This window comes from Dermacentor andersoni, chromosome 5 (assembly GCF_023375885.2).
Source record: "Dermacentor andersoni chromosome 5, qqDerAnde1_hic_scaffold, whole genome shotgun sequence".
In the NCBI taxonomy this organism is placed as follows: Eukaryota; Metazoa; Arthropoda; class Arachnida; order Ixodida; family Ixodidae; genus Dermacentor; species Dermacentor andersoni.
Window position 1 is genome coordinate 124,972,380 of NC_092818.1, and position 22,246 is coordinate 124,994,625.

Sequence of the window (22,246 nt, forward strand, 5' to 3'; positions counted from 1 at the left end):
CTTTTGTTCCGATTCCATGCAATGCTATTTTTCTGACGCTCCCTTCTTAGATCACATGAAGCTAATAATCTTTTGTTCCGATTCCATACACACTCTTTTATTCCGATTCCATACAATGCTATTTTTCTGACGCTCCCTTCTTAGATCACATGAAGCTAATAATCTTTTGTTCCGATTCCATACACACTCCACATAAATTATATTACGTACGCGAGCAATACCCGTGCGCACCAACCGCCTATTGATGTGAGTAGAATTCTTGGCCTTTAGACCAGTTTTCTTTACGGCTATCTATAGCTATCTAGCTATACAACCGAAAACAAATTAACTTAGATCAGTGGTTATGTGACACTAGATATATATGCGCCGCTCTTCAATGAACCCCTTTGACGCCATCTTGGGCCACTGGATATGTGCCACTGGATTCGTACTGCTCTTTATAATACTCGTTATAACATATAACACTTATCCTTTATTTTATTTCTTTATTATTCAGTGGACTCACCGCAAGGCATATGTACAAAAAAAGGGGGGGATTAGGAAAAGTTGCAGGTATTGCAGCAATGAATTCACGCGCTTGCTGCCCATTGTCCAACGGGTAAATTCCTCCGGGACACACGGCTTTAATTTGGCCTGCCTAAGCATCCTGCGCATATAATGACCTTAGTACCAGCGCACGGTCACAAGAGATGCTTTGTTCGCCGTAGACACTGGTGGTGCGAGTCACTTTGGACGCGTGGTCTATAGGGTTGTCAGTTGCAGATCCCCAAGCGCAGCGGATACTTTATACAAAGGGTACAGTGTACATAGAACAATAAACGCGCCTTTAGTGTACATTAAATTCATTTTTACCTATAAGAAGTGCTATTCGCATTATTGGATATAGTCATCGTAGATGGGTTCCACAAAAAATTTAAATCGAAGCTTTCTTTGCCTATACCATTCCATAGTTCCACCTGGGTCGGTCGGTCGGTCGGTCGGTCGCTGGTCGGGTTATAGCCGAGTAGATTCGCATTCACTTTGAAAAAAAAAAATGAAAAGCGTCCGGCGGCAGGTTTCGAACGTCGGCCCCCAGCGCAGCAGCGCAGGTGCTCTAACAATTATCAAATGAGCACGTGCTGGTGCGCGAGTTGCTTATACATGATTACAATGAAGGCGCCAAATAAAACAACGGACGAAGGAAGGCAACACGGGACAACCACGTAGGTGAAGTTGCGTTTCGGTGGGTTCCCAGTCAGTCTGGCCTATAGCTGTTTTGAACTGAAAAAACGGACGAAGTGGCGAGATCTGTATGCGCCTACGTGGTTGTCCCGCGTCGCCTTCCTTGGTCCGTTGTTTTATTTGGCGCCTTCGTTGTTACTATCAAATGATCGTCCAGCGGAAAAATCAATATGAACAAACTTAATTTTGCCTATATTGGTATTCTGTATTGGTAAGGTGCTTATCCTTACCACCATTTTAGTGTTTCTTGTGAAGGTTGACCACACCCTGAGCAGAGGGTTTCAAGAATGAAGAGGAACTCTGTGTGTATCTTCGTCGCCGTGCAACTAGAAGACAGTTAGCTCATTTACCTGTTTGTTTCCCGCAGGAGTCATGCGTGCGTGAATTAAATATCACAGAAGAAGAAAAACATAGGCCACAGCCACACTTGCACTTCCCTCGTGCCTATGCCAACTATAGCACTTTCATGTGGTCGCTACGTGTTGATCAGCATGATGATTTCCACAGTATGGTACATACCCACAATGGAAGATTAGCCAAGAATGAACGAATGAACAGAGTGAACTGTACGCAACTTTGGAAGCATTGAGGTTTATTGCCACAAGACGAAACAACGGGATAGATAAGCCGTGTGCGCAGGTTCATACTCCGAGCTTGAGGGGCAGTTCAGCAACGTCCTACGAAACGTCCTGGCAAAATGCGCACACAGCAAAATTATCTAGAAAATGGACGAGCATGCACACGCTGCAAGAGCTTGCTGTGAAGTGGCGTTTCGGTGGGTTCCCAGTTAGCCTGGCCTATAGCTGTTTGGAACTGAAAGAACGGACGAACTGGCGAGATATGTATGAGAACGAATATACGCCATTCAGCTATCGTTTCCCGATGCTATCAACGTTACGAAAGCTCTCTTTGAAACGATCATCAATGGCACGGGTTCAATGAAGAGGCCGGAAGGTTCGTATAGACCATGGAGTGAAATTTCCCCGCTCCGGGGTAGCAAACCAGATATTCCCATCTGGTTAACCTTTTTGCCTTACTCTTCCCTCTCTCTCTCTATTACTCTGTCTCTGCGAATATATGTCAAGTTGCAATAAAGTGTATAAACCTTCTGTCATCCCTTTCGCCTTCGTTAGTACAATAAATTAGTCACTCAGGTTTTTAAGGTCATCTTACAAGCTCCGTATCGTGTACGTGTGGTACGAACAAACGAAGACGTATAATCCACGTACGTAGTCAAGAGTTCGACGAAAGTTCGTCTGGTCAGGTAACATGATGATGAAGAAATTGCGGCCACTGACCAAGTCAAGGTGAAAAAACACACAGAGACGTTTCGGGACCCGTACGGGTTCCTTGGTCACACTAAAAGCGGGCAAGAGCCGCGAGTCGTTTTTATGGCAGAATGTGACGTAGGGAACGGGTGTAGTTAGCAGGAAGATTGCCATCAGTCCTGTTGATAGTGTTGCCACTAGTTTGAATAAATAAAGATTCTAACAAGAGTCGCGTCATCGAATTCTTTTCCTTAGCTATTATAGCAGCGTTTTCCCAATCGATGCGGTGACTGCGATTATCGGCGTGTTCGGCAAGGGCGTTCGAGACTTTTTTCTTGTTGGACACGTCCCTTTGGTGCTCTTTTAGTCTTCTCGTGAATTTGCCGGTTTCACCGATGTAGCTGCAGCTGCAGTCTGCGCATGGTACCTTGTATATGACACCGGGATAATTCTTGCTTTCAAGCCGATCCTTTACGTTAACAAGCTGATTTCTCAGCTTGTTGGATGGCATGTGGGCTATTCTGAGATCGTATGTTGAGAATACGCGGCTAAGAGCTTCGCTGACGCCAGGAACATATGGGACGCCAGCGCGTTTCATGAGCGACTTGCCTTGAGACGGCTTTGGATGGAGGACGCGGGCTTCCATTTTGCCAATAAACTTCTTGGGGTACCCGTTCCTGGATAATTCGTGACGAATTCTTTTCAGTTCGTTCTGCATTTCTTGGTCACTTGAGCAGATGCGTGTGGCCCGCGTCACGAGAGATGAGACAACGAATTGCTTGTGGCAAGCCGGGTGACATGAATTGAAGTTTAAGTACTGGCCGGTATGAGTCGCCTTCCTGTGCACGGCAAATGAGAGCCTCGTTCCACTTCGCCGCACGAGGACGTCAAGGAAGGGGAGGCTGTTGTCACACTCGTATTCTGTGGTAAATTGTAGGGCTGCGTTGAGAAGATTAGTTGAGAAGACGTAGGAGGCGTGAAGCGTCCGGCTTTCGCACAATGCAAAAACAGTCGTCTACGTAGCGGACGAAAACCTTCGGCGCGGGAGCGAAGTCAGTGAGGGCCTTCTGTTCAATGACTTCCATGACCAAATTGGCGGTAGTAACGGAAATGGAAGCACCCATGGCAGTTCCGTTGATCTGCCTGTAAAAATGTTTGTTGTAAGTGAAGTAGGTGTTGCTCAAACAGAAGTCTAAAAGCTCGCAAATGTCCTGTACTTCCAAAGGGGTGCTGTACTTCCAAAGGGGTGCGCAGAAGCTCCTCTCCAAGGTTTTTAAATTTGTTCCACCGCAGCAAAAGCATCTCTACCATCGCATCTTGTGTACTAAAGGGTCCGCACCTGCAATATACGGACTACCGAAAGTTCACAAGCCAGGCGTTCCACTACGGCCCATTGTAGACTTTACAAGGTCACCGCTGCACCGGTTATCAGGTTACCTACACCAAGTGCTGGGCCCGCTCACCGGCAAGACAGCGACGCACATTTCAAATTCTTATGCCTTCGTGGAGAAAGTGCGCGACATCTCCCTGGATGAAGATGACATTATGGTGTCATTTGACGTGAAGTCGCTCTTCACTTCAGTGCCTGTTGACCTGGCCGTTGCTACGTGCAGAGATGCCCTGCTGGCGGACGACACGCTCGCTAAGCGCACCCCTTTGGAAGTACAGGACATTTGCGAGCTTTTAGACTTCTGTTTGAGCAACACCTACTTCACTTACAACAAAATTTTTACAGGCAGATCAACGGAACTGCCATGGGTGCTTCCATTTCCGTTACTACCGCCAATTTGGTCATGGAAGTCATTGAACAGAAGGCCCTCACTGACTTCGCTCCCGTGCCGAAGGTTTTCGTCCGCTACGTAGACGACTGTTTTTGCATTGTGCGAAAGCCGGACGCTTCACGCCTCCTACGTCTTCTCAACTAATCTTCTCAACGCAGCCCTACAATTTACCACAGAATACGAGTGTGACAACAGCCTCCCCTTCCTTGACGTCCTCGTGCGGCGAAGTGGAACGAGGCTCTCATTTGCCGTGCACAGGAAGGCGACTCATACCGGCCAGTACTTAAACTTCAATTCATGTCACCCGGCTTGCCACAAGCAGTTGAGTTGAGTTGAGTTGTTGTAGGCTACTGGTGGGATTAGCCTTGCAGTTGCTGCCGGCAATTGCTCCACCGTAGCGACACTTAAAATAAGTAAATCACATAATCAGACACAGTCCTCACAAAATACAAATGGTCACTCCTCAGTTCACCATGTGGAGGCCAAATCTGTGTCCTGTAGGTAATTTAAAAGAAGGCGAGAGACCTCCTTCCTACACAACCGGTTCCCGCGCGGGAAAACAATGTCTTGAAAAGAGCTGTGAGGAACTCCTGTCTTCTTGAGGGACCCGAATAACACCCTCCTTTCCGCGTTATACACAGTACAGCACATTAGGTAATGTTCTATGTCACCGCACACTCAACTCAACTCAACTCAACTGCCACAAGCAATCCGTTGTCTCATCTCTCGTGACGCGGGCCACACGCATCTGCTCAAGTGACCACGAAATGCAGAACGAACTGAAAAGAATTCGTCACGATTTATCCAGGAACGGGTACCCCAAGAAGTTTATTGGCAAAATGGAAGCCCGCGTCCTCCATCCGAAGCCGTCTCAAGGCAAGTCGCTCATGAAACGCGCTGGCGTCCCATATGTTCCTGGCGTCAGCGAAGCTCTAAGCCGCGTATTCTCAACATACGATCTCAGAATAGCCCACATGCCATCCAACAAGCTGAGAAATCAGCTTGTTAACGTAAAGGATCGGCTTGAAAGCAAGAATTATCCCGGTGTCATATACAAGGTACCATGCGCAGACTGCAGCTGCAGCTACATCGGTGAAACCGGCAAATTCACGAGAAGACTAAAAGAGCACCAAAGGGACGTGTCCAACAAGAAAAAAGTCTCGAACGCCCTTGCCGAACACGCCGATAATCGCAGTCACCGCATCGATTGGGAAAACGCTGCTATAATAGCTAAGGAAAAGAATTCGATGACGCGACTCTTGTTAGAATCTTTATTTATTCAAACTACTGACAACACTATCAACAGGACTGATGGCAATCTTCCTGCTAACTACACCCGTTCCCTACGTCACATTCTGCCATAAAAACGACTCGCGGCTCTTGCCCGCTTTTAGTGTGACCAAGGAACCCGTACGGGTCCCGAAACGTCTCTGTGTATTTTTTCACCTTGACTTGGTCAGTGGCCGCAATTTCTTCATCATAATCCACGTACGTGTCGTTCAAATTGTCCCTTTCATGCTGACAAAAGTGGTAGCTATACGCTACATACTTAGGGCGCTGGGTAACCATCTATTGTCACTTGGGGCAATACTTGGACCAAAGCCTATTATAGAGACCTTGAAAGGTCTTTATTGCCGTGAAAGACTACTTCATTAGTACCACACATGCGTTGAAAGTATAATACAGGAATGCAGCTATATATGCAAGTGACTGTACGTTTGTTGTTGTTTTTATATATATGATTAGTTTAAAGTTTTCCTGTTCACTTGCAAGAATACGTATTGCAGTGTTACCGCATGATAAAGTGTTTTTGTCCTGTATAATGTAAGCATTCCCTTCGATCAATTCCATTTCTTTCTTATCACCCACCATTCACGACCAGCCGATCCAAATAATAACGTAGGACCACTGTCCAAACGAGTAGAGGAAAATGCTCGGAAAATAATTACAACTTGCCAGCCCTCGTTTGGTAGGTATTCTTTCTTTTTTTTAATAATATCGTTTCAACGAACACTCTTATTTTTCTCATATAATCGAACAACCGGATGTATGTAGCTTTTATCCTTGCCAGGTGAAGACCTTTACTTCAACCTCAGGGTGGAGGAGTTTAAGGGAGCCGGGGGAGTAATTATACGGTCGCAGCAAATGAGTTTAGAGCCAGATAAGTCGTTGACGTCTGTGGAAGATTTCATTTTGCTTCATTGATACCTCGTCTGAGGGGACAGATACGCAATGATCATTTACGATTCATCCTATACTGTTAATGTAAGATTATACACACCAATGCCGAGTAGCTGGCTAGAGGAATATACCTCAGGCCGACCTCTCGGCATTCCGTATCATTAAACTTTTCTCTCTCTCTCTCTCTCTCTCTCTCTCTCTCTCTACACATCCCACTCACTACTCCCATCGTAAAATGAAGGTATGTGAGGAGTCTGTGACCAGCTCTCGGCTATGAATGAACATCGAATTTTCATTGCAGCATACATTATCGAACATAAGAGTCGGCTCACAATATCGTCAGTTCGGTCGGAGGCTAGCAAGAACGTCTTTCCCTATAAAATATGTGACTATAGTGAAGTAATGCTAAAACCAGTTCGGTATATTTCACGTCTCTATATATGTATACAAAGCTCCACATAGGCTGCTTTCGCTGTAATTCAGAGTGTATATAAGGCGTCACCCCCTCCCACCCACCCTCTCCAGCCCTTTTCGTTCTTTCTTTTTTTTTATTTTTGTTCAGTGTGCGCGTCTGCTTTGTTTGCGTCCGGGAACGACGCCTCGGGCGCAGCGTATCGTCAAGCCAAGTGCGCCCCAGCTCTCTTATCGCACGTCATTTTCTCTGCGAAGCGTTGGCTCTTCCTCCGATGCCGCAGCGCGTATCGACCGGAGTAGCGCATGCGACGACGACCCGTAGCCCCAGCCGCGCGGTTGGAGATAGGGTCGGCCGAGGAGAAAATGGCCTTCCCAGAGTCTTCCCATGGACCGAGCTAGCGAACCTGCAGCGTTTATAGAAGAAGAAGAAGCTATCCAAACGACCCCGGAGAACAGCGCCACGCTACCTCAGAGCAGTATACGAGGGGAGAGCCAATCACGCTTCGCAGGACATTTCGTCATGGCTGCAAACCCCATTACGCCCCACCCTCCTCACGGTTTGGCCGTTGTCTGCGCGCTTCTCGTAGAGGGCGCCACTGACGCTCTGCTCCGCAGCGTTAGCTGCTCCCGTTTATTAACGACCGGAGCGAAAGGGCTCCGTGAGGGGTAAGGATGGCCATCCGGGGTTGAGATTATGATCTCGCTCCGGGGACAAAGACGCGCGACAGCCCGTTTTCCCGAAGCCCATGCATGTACTGCATTGTGCACGGCGTCCGGGAGGGCACAAATCAAAGGCCGATAAACCTCATAGAAGGAGTGACCCGACGCTATGTCCAGCGGGAGTGTATGTAGTAGTAGGAGTAGTAAGATCAGGAAGCCGATAAGAGCCTCATCCTGGTATCTCTGCGTGTGTACACGTACGCCAAATGGGTCGAGACTAAAGAGCGCGATTTGCATGTCTCCGGCGGCGTATAGTGCGCTTTACTTCGTCCTGGCACGCTGGCTCTTTCCTTTATCGCCGTTGTTTTTCCCAGGATGCATTTAATCGTGCTCGGCATTTTCGCGACCACCGGTCTTGTGATCTGAAGGAGATTCGATGCGGCCGTTTTAACAAGTAACCCGAGCCTTCAAAAGGCCGACCGACCGTCACGCGCTTTTGCAGCTGTACGAGTCAGATCTATAGTTCCCTTATTCGCGTTCGACGCGTAATGCACAGGGCGTGCGAGGCCGCGATGGGTCTGAGAAAAATATCTCTCCTCGCTGAGGATTGGTCATGCGCCTCTGAAATGGCTTTTCGCTCGGCGACTGACTCTCACCTCGCCACGGAGCGCTCGTAGGGGACGTTTATCCCTTTTTACGTTGGACATGCGGCACTCGCACAGGGTGATTCGTGTCGCAAAATTTGTCTTTGCTGTCCTCCTCCAGACCTCCATCTTCTTTTCTTTTTTTTTTTTTAAAGCTTGCGACTTTTGTCCCTCGCGCCGTGCGCGAAACGGGAGCTGAACGTTTCATGGTCATAAACTAATAACAGCCGTTTGTAACTTTTGATATTGACACAGTCGTTACGCGTGAGCGCCGCGTATAGTAGCCACCCTCGGCTCAGTAAAGTTATCGTTAAAAATGATGGACGCTGATTTCTTAGCGCATACAATACTGAGTTCAGTGCGATCTACACCTCGCTTATGGTTCTCGACAGAAATCCAATGCTCTAGGTTTCGTGCGTCACAAGGGATAGGAACACTGCAGGAAAAACTTATCGCTTCTCTCTTCGCCTCCGCTGCGCTCATTATTCGTCAACACCACGTTGCGTGCACTGGTTCTCCAGCCGCAGCTTGCTGTCGTGGGTGTTGCTGAGGGCAGTAGGATTCGTAACCCCGAGTCATCGCGGCGCGCAATGAGTCTGAGCGCACCACTTTGGTTGGGCGTGTCGATAACGTCAGAGTCTGTGTCAACAAAGTAGTAGTAGTAGTAGTAGTAGTAGTAGTAGTAGTAGTAGTAGTAGTAGTAGTAGTAGTAGTAGTAGTAGTAGTAGTAGTAGTAGTAAACTTTATTCGGAAAAGAAAAGAATCTATTCAAAACTATTCGCGGAAAGCTTACACATTTTCTGGGCCAGAGCAGATAAAGACGTTTCGTCGAAATAAATGCGAAGAAATCGCTCGTCTATCACGCGTTTGTTCTGCCACTCCACGCTGACACAAAAGTGGAAAGTAAGCGCAACGAGGAACATCTGGAATGAAGGGTGGCGATGAAACAGTAGAATGATCTAAGCACTTGCTGACCAACGCATAATACGTGCATCGTGCAAAGTATAAGCTTATCCAATTCGTGTTTACTTCTCGGTGTACAAGAAGTCGCATTTACCTGTAGGTCCATAAGGGTGGCTCGTGGGATTCAGAAATACGAAACGAGATTTTCTATTGAACACAAAAGAACCAGCCTCGACCAGCCCGGATTTAGCCCGTATCATCTCACCAACTCAAAACACTTGGAACATTTGCACCGCTAGACGATCCAAGATGATAGGGAAGCAGCGCTACAGGTAAGACACAGCCCCGAGCGTTGCAGACATTTTCCTCTTATGTTTTGTGACTCCTGTGTTTGGCTTGTACCACTCATAGCGCGCTCTCGCGTACAAATGTATGCACTACTGATGTTGTCTTCCCTAATGCTTATTTTTCTGTGTTGGATAAATATGTCAACTCTAAATGTTCATGAATCACAGTATAACTTACTGGAGAATTTCGCAAAATGTAAAGTTAATAACATGTATAACGTTACTCCCGGCACCACAGTTACGTGTAAGTTTCTCCTGTAAATTTTGCCTTGGTCGATGAGGCACTCTAAACAGAGAAACATTCACAAAGGGGCACATTTTCACATTTCTATACGTGACTGACACTACTTGCCATAAATTACACTAATATGAGGCCTAAATCAAAGTAAGGACTGGAGCACACATCAGTCAGAGTCCAGTCTATATACCGACCTTGTTGTGCCCCCTGTATGCATGAGTCGAACACCCCAATTCTGTTGAAAACTACACGGTATTCAGGCTGAGCGCGGCTGAGTTTACCACGAACATAACAACAGTGGACCGAAGTGGTAAAGACGAAGCGCAAGAAAAGAAGTTGGCGTGATAATGAAAATAAAGGTTGGAAAGAACCGCGAGCGAGAGCGAGAGATGGCGAAGGGATTCGCAGACAGACCGGTGCGTCGATCGAAGTCGCGGGACCCCCCCCCCCCACCTCCTCATCCCTCTTCTCCTCCCCAACCCAGCGCGCAGGCAATATGCCGTGATAGAACAGCCAATAAAAGGCGGCGACGCTTATTCGCAGCCGGGCGCAAATTGCACCTGTTCACGGGTCCGCGCGGCCGGCCCCTGACGGGCGTAACGAGAACGTAATGAGAAAGGACGCACCGGCATTATAGGGACGACGCCCGCCCTTTCCTTCCACCTCCTCCTTCACCAAGAAGTCAGCCCCGCGCCTGTGGCTGCGGAGGAAGCCCGATAGGCGCCCCCGGAAAGACGAGCAACGGAGCAACCGGCGGCTGCACGGGGAAAACGCCTGGGCAGACAGAACTGTGCCAGACCGTATCCCAGAACAACGTGCCGGCTTATGAAAGACTCCTATACCTAAGAACTTCATGAAAAGGGGAGCAAAAATCTGTTGTTCAATCGTGAAGTCTTTTGTCTTTTATCAGCGTGGATTGACGTCTCTACAAAGATGAATGAATGAATGAATCTTTATTTCCCATTGAACATGGAGGAGGGTAAGAAAAAAAAAAGCCGTAAAGAGACGGCTTGAAAGAACTCGCAACCCCCTGACAACACATGGCAGCGACAAGTCAGCAAAACATGCAATAAATAAAACTAATAGTAAACAATAAAAGACAGTAAAAGAATAAATTTGGCGCAGCATGTCAGCACATACAGAAAAAACCGCTGGCAGGTGTACATTGACAAATGCGTGAAATCTATAAGGTATGCTGTGAAATTTGTCAACAAAAAAGCAATGCTAATAACAAAAAAAAAAAACAGTATGACACATATAAGTACCTTGACAAAACCACGCAAGAACAATTTGTATGAACAGAAGTAAGTAATTTACATAATTAATAGTGCAGCCAAATCACATTGTTTAACTAGCGAAATGTCTATGCCTAATATATGAATTTCGTTTAATGAGCGCGGCAAATTATTGTTCAGTGATTGTAAGCCATACGTGGAACGGCAAGTCGGAACTTTCCAAAGTTCGGACCTCCGAGTGTCATGGGTGGCAGCACTTCTTTATAAATTCGCAATTTCCGTAAACAATAAATTCATTTGCTTAATACCTAAAGAACACGCTCGCGCTAGCCTATGCCGGTATAGATAGCTAAACTTTAACATTTTGTATCTCTTGAACAAGTGCGACGCAGGCTCACAATAGGCGAGGTTTGCAATGACCCGCAAAATTCTTTTTTGAGCTTTTATGAGCCTCATAACATTTCTTTGTATGGTTGTGCCCCATACTAAATTACAGTAACTTAACTAGGAAAGAAAAATATTTGTACGTTAATAATTTCACGGATTGTGATAGCAAATAGCGATTTCTGTTGAATGTGCCTGTAATATGGCCTATTTCTTGCAATGTGTAATTTGTAATATGTAACATCTATATAGATCATATAGATGCCTAGATGTTTGGCAATCCAGCCGCACCTATGCGCTGAGTTTCGTACAAAGGAGTAAAAATGAGTTGTCTGTACCATTGTACTATGTGCTGCTCCTGCATCTGGCCGTTTTCTGCATAACTTAAGTGCTGTGCAGTAAAGCAATTCCTTCTGCAGAAGCGCCAAGAGAACGACAACGCTTTCAGAAAGAAAGAAAGAAAGAAAGAAAGAAAGAAAGAAACGTGCGTGTGCTCCCTTCACGCTCACCCACCTCCTCTATGAAAAAGGGGGGGGGTGAAAGTTGGGGGACGATTATGAGCAAGATTTGTCATGTTTGTCAATAACAGTAACTTTGTAAATAACAGTGCCAAAAGTTAATAATAACAGCTCTACGGTAAAATCACTATGATAAAAAAACATATCAGTATTATACCAATATTTTATAAAATTCTATGAAACGGTAAGAAAGAAAGAAAAGGTATGTTTATTGTCAATCATGACGTCTTCTGTCTTTTACCAGCGCGGAGTGGCGTCCCTAAAAAGGCAACAGATATCTAGATGTTTGAGCCTCCAGTCACACATACGTTTATATACCACGTACAAATATTTATTTTACTGCTGTAAGTGATGACTGGATTCAGAATCATGACGGATTCTGTCGATGTCTACTGTATTTCAATAGACGTTTCTTAATAATACAACGTTCGAGGTATTTGTTGTCGTCGTCATTCCAGTCACAATAGTGAAATTTAGAAATCGGGGACCTATAAAGTTAAGGGGCGCTATGAGCCGGATGTACAAGAGAACACAAAAGGACAAAACGGCGTTTGGGCTTTCGGGCACAGGGGAAAGGGGCATGGAGGGGGGACGATGGAAGGGAATGTACGCTTTTTCTTTTTCCAAAATTGTGTATGAAAACTTCTATATGGAGCTCCTACATAAAAATTCAGTTGTCGGTCAACCGTGACAGTGTCGTTTTCTTCAGCGCTGTGTTTGTTCCACTATCCAGAACGTACTGCCATTCCAAACGGCCGCTTAGCTCCTCCAATAAGGGCGAAAACGCGGCTCTCAGAGCCCGCAGGGTGAGTCTATCTGAGCCCCGGGCCCGCTTCTTTTCTCTCTTATACTACTCCCTTCTTCCGTCCCTCGCAGCCTCGCCTCAGCATCCATCATACGAGAGCCGAGCGGGAGCCCCTGACACTTTTCATTAGGGCAGCGCGCCGCCTGCGCCAAGCCGCGCTCATGCTGACATTAATATAGGAGCCAACAATGGCGCTCGCGCTGCGGCGAGGGGATTTGGCGGGCGCACGATCCCAACCCGTGGGCGACACCGCTGAGCCGGCAGCCAATATAAACGTCGCTCTGGCTGGCTCGCGAGCATAGGCATTCGCGCGACACCGTGCGCGTCCGACCAGCCCGACACCTTGAGCCTTACCATCCTCAACACTTCCCCACCCCCGCCCCAGCTTCCTGTGGCTTCCCTTCGAGACGCTCCTTTCTCTTCAACGCGAAAGCCAACTGCTCCCCCCCCCCCCTATTTTCTCTCTCGCTCACCTCTCGCTTTCCGCTTTCGTTTCTTCTTCTTGGTCGTAGAGTAGGCTTTTCTGCTTTACACTCAAGCTTTGCAGAGAGAAAAACTTAATATAAGCAACTCGACAAAAATGTTGTCTTCCTTTGCATTGCTAAAACTGTGCAGCGGCCGAGGTGTATCTAGAGCAGGCATCGCTTGATCAGGCGCAAACCCTGACGATGACGTCGAGAACAAGAAAAACGACAACAAATCAGTGTTCGAACGCATGAAATCTGTTTCGTGGTTGGCCGGGCGCCCAGGTGGTGGGCGCGATCGCAGCAGACAAGGTGCAGTACAAGGCGCAGTGCCAGTTGCTGGCCGTTGCTAATAGCTCTGTGCACTCAGTCCCCAATCTTACAATGTCGGCGATATCGTCCCCAAGGCTGCATGCATTCAGTTTCGCCGCGTATGGGCCTTTCTGTTTACGCGATGCGCGTGCCCACGACTGAGAAGAACAAGGAGACGAGCTTTTGTCCTTTGTGTTCGCATTATTTTCTTTCTTCTTTGTTCCAGAGAAGGGGGAGATTTTTACCGCTTCGCTGCAGCTATAGAGGTCTCGGGAGGAGCTGTAAAGAAGACACGCGTAGAGTTCAAACCGAAATTGAGTTTCGGGTCGAGCAAGCAGGGTGGCGGGCCCGCGTCTTTTGTGGCCTCTGAAGGTTTTGCGGATATATTGGCTGTACAGGCGGGCCCTCGGGGATTCAGTATGCAGCCTCACACCCAAAGCGCAGCCTGGGAGATCCGACGGGCGCGGCGACGCCCACTCGTTGGCTGCCCGGCGATTGACGTCATTGCCGGTCGTCGGAAACGTTATAGCCGAAGCTTCGAGAAAGGCGCCGACGCCTTGCGTTCTCTCATTCGAGTGCTTCGATGAAACATTTACTTCTTTTCTTTCTTTCTTTCTTTCTTCTTGTTCCCTTTTTTATTGCACCGGAGGAAGTCAGCAATCACGCCCAGTTATAAGTATCATCTGTCGCATTTATATATATACATATATATATATATATATATATATATATATATATATATATATATATATATATATATATATATATGTTAGATGTTGAGCACGTTGGTTTTTCTCGATCTCCGAATGGGCCAGCTGTCACGGTTACGTCACTACCTCAGTAGAAAAACTGGGCCCGTATCCACAAAGAAAGTGCTTAAGCTAAACTGTCCGTAAGAGCAAATGCCAGCGATGACGAGCATATAATCAGCGAAGTCGGTAGGCCAATGGGAAACAGCCCTTACGAACGAAAAGCTTTGCGAATTCGCTATCCCCTCTCACTCGTCCTACTCGAGGGAATTGGAATTCCTATGGAGAGACACGCACAAGCACTGCTCCATCACTCTTGAATAAGCTACACCCTGATCAATTTCTCGATCTAGACTGTTAACATCGCGCAGCCCCTTATGCTAACTATAAGCACATACTTCTAGAGTGCCTCTCTAGAAGTGAGCCAGCGATGGACCTTCCTCGCGAAGTTAGTTCTACTGTGCTCATTAACGTGGTGCTGCAACAAGCTGCAATCAACCACCAAACCCTAGCAGGTGCAAACAGGTTCGGTGACAGTGAACCTACAGCTCCAGACACTGAGCGAACTTGTTCTGGAATCCATACGACGTGGCACCCTCAAAGAGAAAAGGCCTGCCAGGAAGGTGTACCTGCAGAGTTGACTGTTATAGAAGAACTGCAAAGGCACATTATGTAACAGAATGAAATAATGAGAACTTTGATACAAGCGCTTAATCGAGAGAAATCAGCAAGAGGTAATGTTTAACCGGATGTTTTTGAAGGAAACTCGCAAAGTGCACACTACTGGCTGTGGTTTTTCGAGTACGCCTGTGACAAGAATATGTGGCACTCCGACGACACAACGATTTTGAATATGCGCCGCAATTAGGGCGCAATCGCCAGAAGATGGTGTGATGTGCAACTCATGGATCATGGACCAACATGTTGGGTACTATGGAAAAGCAACTTATCAGCGGATTTCGAAGGCAATGCAGTAGAAAGATAGGATGCTGCACTGCGGTTCAGATATACATCTAGCTCTCTGCTTGGGTACTTTCTTGAGAAGCGTCGCCTATTGTATTCTGCAGAACTAAAGCTGTCGCCTCCTGCAGCTTTGATAACGCAAGGATTGTGTAACGAGATCCGTGGTCACGTCCAGCTCAAAGGTTCAAGAACATGTGATGATCTTCTGAACTTTTTACAGACCTCAGTGCCAAGAATTACATTGAGAAGACAGCCAGGTGGCAGAACAAAGCAACTTGATTCTCGTAAGCTGAGTGAACGTCTAGAGTCGTTGCCGTCATCTGAATGTGAAGATAGCTTCATAAACAAACCCCTGGGAAGCATCAATCATGACAGTGATAATGGCGAAGAACCAATTACCGCAGTTCACTACAAACTTCTTCCACATAATATGACTGCTGTGGAAAAAGAGCTTCAGTGAGACCGTGTATTTGGTGTCGTCAAGCTTACTGTGTACGCCCCCATTGAGGTAGATAGCATTGAAGTGAAGGCCCTCGTTGACAGTGGGGCTTCGGTATGAATTATCAAAAAGACTCAAGTGGATGCCAGTCGTCTGTATGCTGGTAGAACATTGCTTCTCCGAGCCTACGATGGGTCAGTGACCATGCATAGCGAATGGGTAACCCTGGTTATTGAATTCCAAAGACATTCTATTACCAGTGACGTATTGGCAATTCCCAATGTCACCTATGATTTTCTTTTGTCCCGCCCAGACATGAAAAACCTTAAGATAAACCTCTACTGGGACGACAAAGTAATGGCTGAAGACGCCATAGGAACAGGAGATCGTGATGAAGAAACTAGCGTATCGAGGTTGATTTTTCACCAGGAAGACCTCAAGACAAAGTACCCAGAGCCTACACGCATGGAAAGCTATCCTCCAGCTATTAAATCATATGTCGTTCCTTTCAAGCTCGCAGATAAAACAGTGGTTCGTAGAGATAAAAAGGCGTGGCTGAAAAAGTAGTTGCAAGAAATGTTAGAGGCAGGTATCATCCGGCTTTTTGTATCCCCATTTGCTTCTCCTATAACCATTGTATCAAAAGAAGACGGAACATTTCGCCTCTGTGCAGACTACCGGGCTCTCAATCGTCAAACTGAATTGATACCTTATGATATGCCGAGAATCGATGACATCATTGACAAAACTGATGGTTGCCATTGTTTTTCACGAATAGATCTCTGCAAGGGCTTTTGGCAGATTCAACTTAGTGAGGAAACAAAAACGTACACCACGTTCATAACCCCATTTGTCTTGTTTGATTACAACCACCTACCATTTGGTTGGAAAAACTCGCCTGCGTGGTTTCAGAAGATTATGACCGACATTCTTCAACCTTACTTGGGCACATTTTGCAATGTGTACATCGACGACATCATCATCTACTCAAAGACAAAGGAAGAGCACCATAGTCATCCTTCAAAAGTTCTTCACGCTCTCGGTCTTGCCCAACTCAAAGTCAACTTCAAGAAAAGTGCGTTCTTTCAAGTTAAAGTGGTATTTCTTTGCAGGACACACTAAATGTACTAAGTAAGAATCAGTAGAGGGAATTTCCAAGCTGGTAAAGCCTTATGACGTGAACTCCCTGTGCTTTCTTTTTTTTTTTTTGCTTAGCCAGACACTTTAGGGCGTTTATCGAAGACTGTGCACTGAGAACAAGGTGCCTCACACGTTTAACTCAGAAAGACGTGCCTTTTCAATGGGGCAAGGAGTGCGAAGGTTTCTATTGTGACCTTGTGAAACTAATATCGTCGGACCCCAACTTGTGAATACTTGATTTTTCTCTGCCATTCGTGCTGAACACGGACGCATCACACTATACTACCGGTGCAGTTCTATACCAGAAACCCTCAATATATTTGCTAGCGCTCTCTGGAGGCGTTGTTGGGTGGTACTGCGGGAACGTGCCGCACTCCAAATACAGATGTCGTCCGCATACAGTGTGATTTTGACGCCAGGGGGCAGGTTTCTTTTCAGATGGATGAGGACTAAATTAAATAATACCGGGCTTAACACAGCTCCTTGTGGCACTCCCTTCTCGACGGCATAAAGCGCCGTGGGGCCATCCGGGGTACACATGAAAAGTTGGCGTCCTTGAAGATAGTCTTCAATCCATGTGTAGAGCCGTCCTCCAAGACCAAGGGTTTCCAAAGCATCAAGTATTGCTTTATGATAGACCGAATCATATGCTGCCTTAATGTCTAAAAATAATGCAGTAGGTATGTTTCCAGAGATCAATTCCTCTTCAATTGATGAGACCAAGGCAATGACATTATCAATTGCGGATCTATTTTGCCGGAAGTTATTCATTTCCTCCGGGTAAGCTTTTGCAGTTTCCAGGAACCAATTTAGTCGTTTGTAGATCATTTTTTCGAATAGCTTCCCTACGCAGCTAAGCAGAGATATGGGTCTGAAGGAGGTGTAATTTGTTGGCTGCTTCGCTGGTTTCAATATAGGAATGACTTTCGCAAGCTTCCATTACGTAGGAACCTCCCCAGTTATCCATGAGGCGTTGTAGTATACTCCAGAAGCCGTAGGCGAGATGTGTGGCATAGATTTGCGAGCGCTTCATAACTCACGCCGTCATGGCCAGGTGATGATCGCTTGTTTACGTCGCCGATTGCTGCCGTGAGCTCTTCGATGGTGAATGGTAATTCTAAGTCAGGAAGGGTAGCTCGAGGTGGACTAGGCTGACAACTTGCAATTTGCCGCAGAGGTTGTGCCCCGTTGGAAAGGAGCCTGCAGTACTGCTCTGCCACCTCTTTCAGGGATGCGCGCTCATGTAATGAGAGGGCGATAAAAGGATAAAGCTGCTGCGGCTCTTTGCGAATGCCTCTGACGACTCGCAAGATTTTGCTCAGCGGTTGTCGTATGTCCAGTGTCCCACAAAAGTCCCTCCGCCTTTTTCGGTCCAGTTTGGTGAGGTAACGTCGTATATGTCTTTGTGCCCGTCGACAAGTTCTGAGGTCTTCGATATTCTTAGTACGTAGAGCCTTCCTTTCGGCACGCCTTCGAATGGCACATAACCTTTCGAATTCCTCGTCGTTTGTTGGTACATTACAATGCTTAGTGGCAGAGCGGGTAGAGCCGACGCTTCAAACATGGCAAAAAAATATGCCTATCAAGAAAAAGACCGCATCATGAATCTGCCGCTTCACCAAGATAACTTACTACGTTACATTGACCCAGGTATGAGACCGAAAATTCCACGACCACTTCCTCGACACTTAGAGACATTCTACCATCGTCTTCGACTGAACGTGGCATACACGAACAATTATCTGTGCCGCATAGGATTAACCACTAACCCATACTGTGATAACTGTCGCAACTTAGAGACAATTGAGCACATATTACTAGAATGCCCCGCGTACCGCGACGAGAGACAATGTTTTGAGCACCAAATGGACAGGATTTGCCACGAACCGTTAACGTTACCGAGCATCTTAGGTCCAATGCCCGGCCCTTCAAAACAGCGACGGGTTTTGGATTTATTGTTCAAATACTGTTACAATCGCACCGCTGGCACGAGTTGTTGGAATCTCAGTGCTGACGCCCGTTGTTGCAAATGGGTCGCAAGCCCCAAGGGTAGCGTTGGCCTGGCGGCCTGGGGCACTGGAAGCATCCGAAGGTCCCGGCAAAGCATGAGTCGACTGGTAACAGAACAACTGGTTTATTCTAACATCGCAAAAGAGCGGGCGGTCAGGTCGACCGAAGTGGAGAGACGGGAGAGCACGTAACTCAACAGAAGAAATCGGAGCCTCTGTCTTGGCGTCCGGGGGCAGCTGCTCTTATAGTCTCGGAGTCGAGGGCAAGAGGGAACGCCTGATAGAGGCCCACGTGACGCGCGGCACGGACAGGCTGAGAGACACGTTGGGACGAGTGTAGTGACGCATCCGCCGGCCGGGCGCCGGTCAGACCTCCTCGCTTCACACTTGTGGAGCTCCTCTCCCCGGCTGCCGCGCTTTGACAAGCGTGGGCACACACACACACACGCACACACGAAGACACGTGGCACTGAAACACGCCTGGACGCGCTTGGCGGGAGGCTTTGCGGCAGCTCCGAACGGGCCAAAATGTCCGCCGCTTTGAACGAAGCCCCGGCGTCCGTTGTATCCGCGCCGGCTATACCGCGCGTCGTAGGCGAAACGTAACAGACCGCCCCGCCGGGGGAAGGAGATCCCGATGGTCAGGGGACTGCATCCGCTGTCCGGAGGGATGTCGCTCAATGATGCTCATAACCGAAGTCGGGCGTCCTTCGGCGTTTCTTGAGCGCAGCGCACAGAGAAGGCCTCGTTCTCACGTTCAGGTTCACCCAGGACACTGCAAAGTGACTTTGGGAGAGTTGACATTTTTGTTCTCGTTCCCGGCAAGCGTTAGAACTACGCCGAAACTCAACCGCTCAGTCAGCAAGCACGAAACAACCTTCACCAAGTCCTGCCAGGCTCTTTCCCCTTTTATACCACTGCCTAGTTCCTTACAGTAGTCTAGCAGCACTCAGAACGCGTCCACAAATTGGAAAATTGCACTAGAAAGCACGTCATCACTTTAAAACACTACACAAAAGCAATATGTTAAAAATCCTGCCTCAGGAAGAAAAACATCAGTAACAAATAACTTTGAGGCTGATTCTTACGTTAGGGGCGTCGACTTAAGCCATCGGCGTTACCGTTGAGACTCCCCTTTTTGTAACGCACCTCAAAGGAATATTGTTGCAAAGCGAGGCTCCAGCGCAGGAGGCGGCCATTTGTGGTAGAGATGGTCTGCAGCCATTGGAGAGGGCAGTGATCCGTCTCGAAGCATGCGAAGCGGAGAACGCAGCGAGCGACCGTACACTAGCTCAGCTGGCGAAAACCCCGTAGCCGCATGCGGCGCAGTCCTTAATGCAAACTTCACCACAGGCAGACACAGCTCCCAGTCAGTTTGTTGCGCAAAACACAATGCTCTCAACACGCGCTTCATGACGGAGTGGAGCTTCTCAACGGAATTCGACTGTGGGTGGTACACTGAGCTGTGTAACAGCTTTACCCCGCACCTTTCGAGAAAGGCTGTCGTCAAAGCGCTCGTAAACACCGTGCCCTGATCTGACTGGATTTCCGCAGGAAAACCAACTCGCGCAAATATGGACAGTAGTGCATTGACTATCTCAACTGAGCTGAGTTCTTTAAGCGGCACTGCTTCAGGGAACTTTGTCGCTGGGCAGATCACAGTCAAAATGTGTCTGTACCCCGTGGCTGTTACCGGCAGAGGTCCCACTGTATCAATAACGAGCCGTCTAAAAGGCTCCATAATGATAGGTACCAACTTCAACGGCGCCCTCGATTTGTCCCCTGGTTTGCCCACCCGCTGACAGGTGTCACATGTCCTCACAAAGTGGTCTGCGTCCCGAAAACACCCTGGCCAATAGTACTCTTGCAAGAGACGGTCCTTAGTTTTCTTAACTCCTAGGTGTCCGGACCACGAACCTCCATGCGACAAGCGCAACAGATCCTGACGATAGCATTGAGGCACGATCAGCTGATCGAACTCCACTCCCCTGCGGTCTAGATACTTCCGGTACAGGACCCCACCTCTTTCCACAAAGCGAGCATTTTTCTTGGCGATACCTTCCTTGACAATGCAGCGTATGTTTTCTAGGCTGCCATCCTTCTTTTGCTCGGCTATCAAAGCCGACCGGCTGACTTTTAGCAACCTATTAAGTCCGTCTGACGTAGGCGCGATGAGCAAATCTGCAGATAGCTCTTCTAACTTTCCCGCATCGGGAATTTCCTCTCCAGTATCTGGTGCCTTTAACGCTACAGGCTCAATTTTATTCAGTTCGGGCGTGCTCTGAATATCAGCTTGCTGCGCCTCTGACCCTTTCTCATCGTTCGACAACGTCGGCCCCGCAACTACCGCCTTTGCAGCGAGCTCCCGAACCTTCGATCTGGTTAAGGCCTGAACGCTAGCCTCACCAAACAAAAGCCCCTTCTCGCGCAGGAGGTGATCGGACCTGTTCGAAAATAGGTACGGGTACTGGGGGGGCAGCATAGATGACACTGCGGCCTCCGTCTCAAGTGCTCCGAAAGGTCCTTCAATAAGCACTTTTGCTACGGGCAGACACACGCTATGAGCTTCCACGGCTTGCTTGATCCATGCGCACTCGCCCGTGAACATATCGGGTTCTACGTAAGAGGGGTGAACTACATCCATTGTAGCTGCGGAATCGCGAAGCACTCCGCACTCTTTCCCGTTCACGAGGAGGTCTCGCATGTAAGGCTCGAGAAGCTTCATGTTCTCGTCAGTGCTGCATAATGACAAAAATACGACTTTTGTTTTTGTTTCTGGACACTGCGCCGAAAAGTGACCCGGCTTCTGACACGTATAACACACGCGCGCTTGCCTCGTCTCGAACCGCTTTCTGCGTTCGGCTTCGGCTGCCGCCGTCTCCTTACGTTCGGTCGCACTGCTTTCACTCACATCCGCACTACGTGTGTCCCCCCTCGCTCTCATGGGTGTGAACTTCGGCCTCTCAAACTTGGAGCCAAATTCACCCTTTTGACCGTCCTTAGCTCCGCGAGCCCGACGCGTCACAAACTCCTCGGCTAGCTCAGCGGCTCTAGCCACCGTACTAACGTCTGGCCTATCCAAGACCCAGTACCGCACGTTCTCAGGTAACCGACTATAAAACTGTTCCAGCCCGAAACACTGCAGAACTTTCTCGTGGTCACCAAACGCTTTCTCTTCTTTGAGCCACTCCTGCATGTTTGACATTAGCCTGTACGCAAACTCTGTATATGACTCACTTCTGCCTTTCTCATTTTCCCGAAACTTCCGACGGAACGCCTCCGCTGACAACCTGTACTTTTTTAGCAGACTCGATTTCACTTTGTCGAAATCCTCTGCCTCCTCTCTCTTCAAGCGAGCGACTACGTCGGCCGCCTCGCCGGGTAACAAAGTGAGCAAGCGCTGTGGCCACGTTTCCCGAGAGAACCCCTGCTTCTCGCACGTTCGCTCAAAGTTAACCAGGAACAAACCAATGTCCTCTCCAAGCTTAAACGGCCGCATCAGGTCAGTCATTTTGAACGATACTCGTTCTCCTGCACCGTGTGCCTGACTTCCATTACGAGCGCGTTCCAT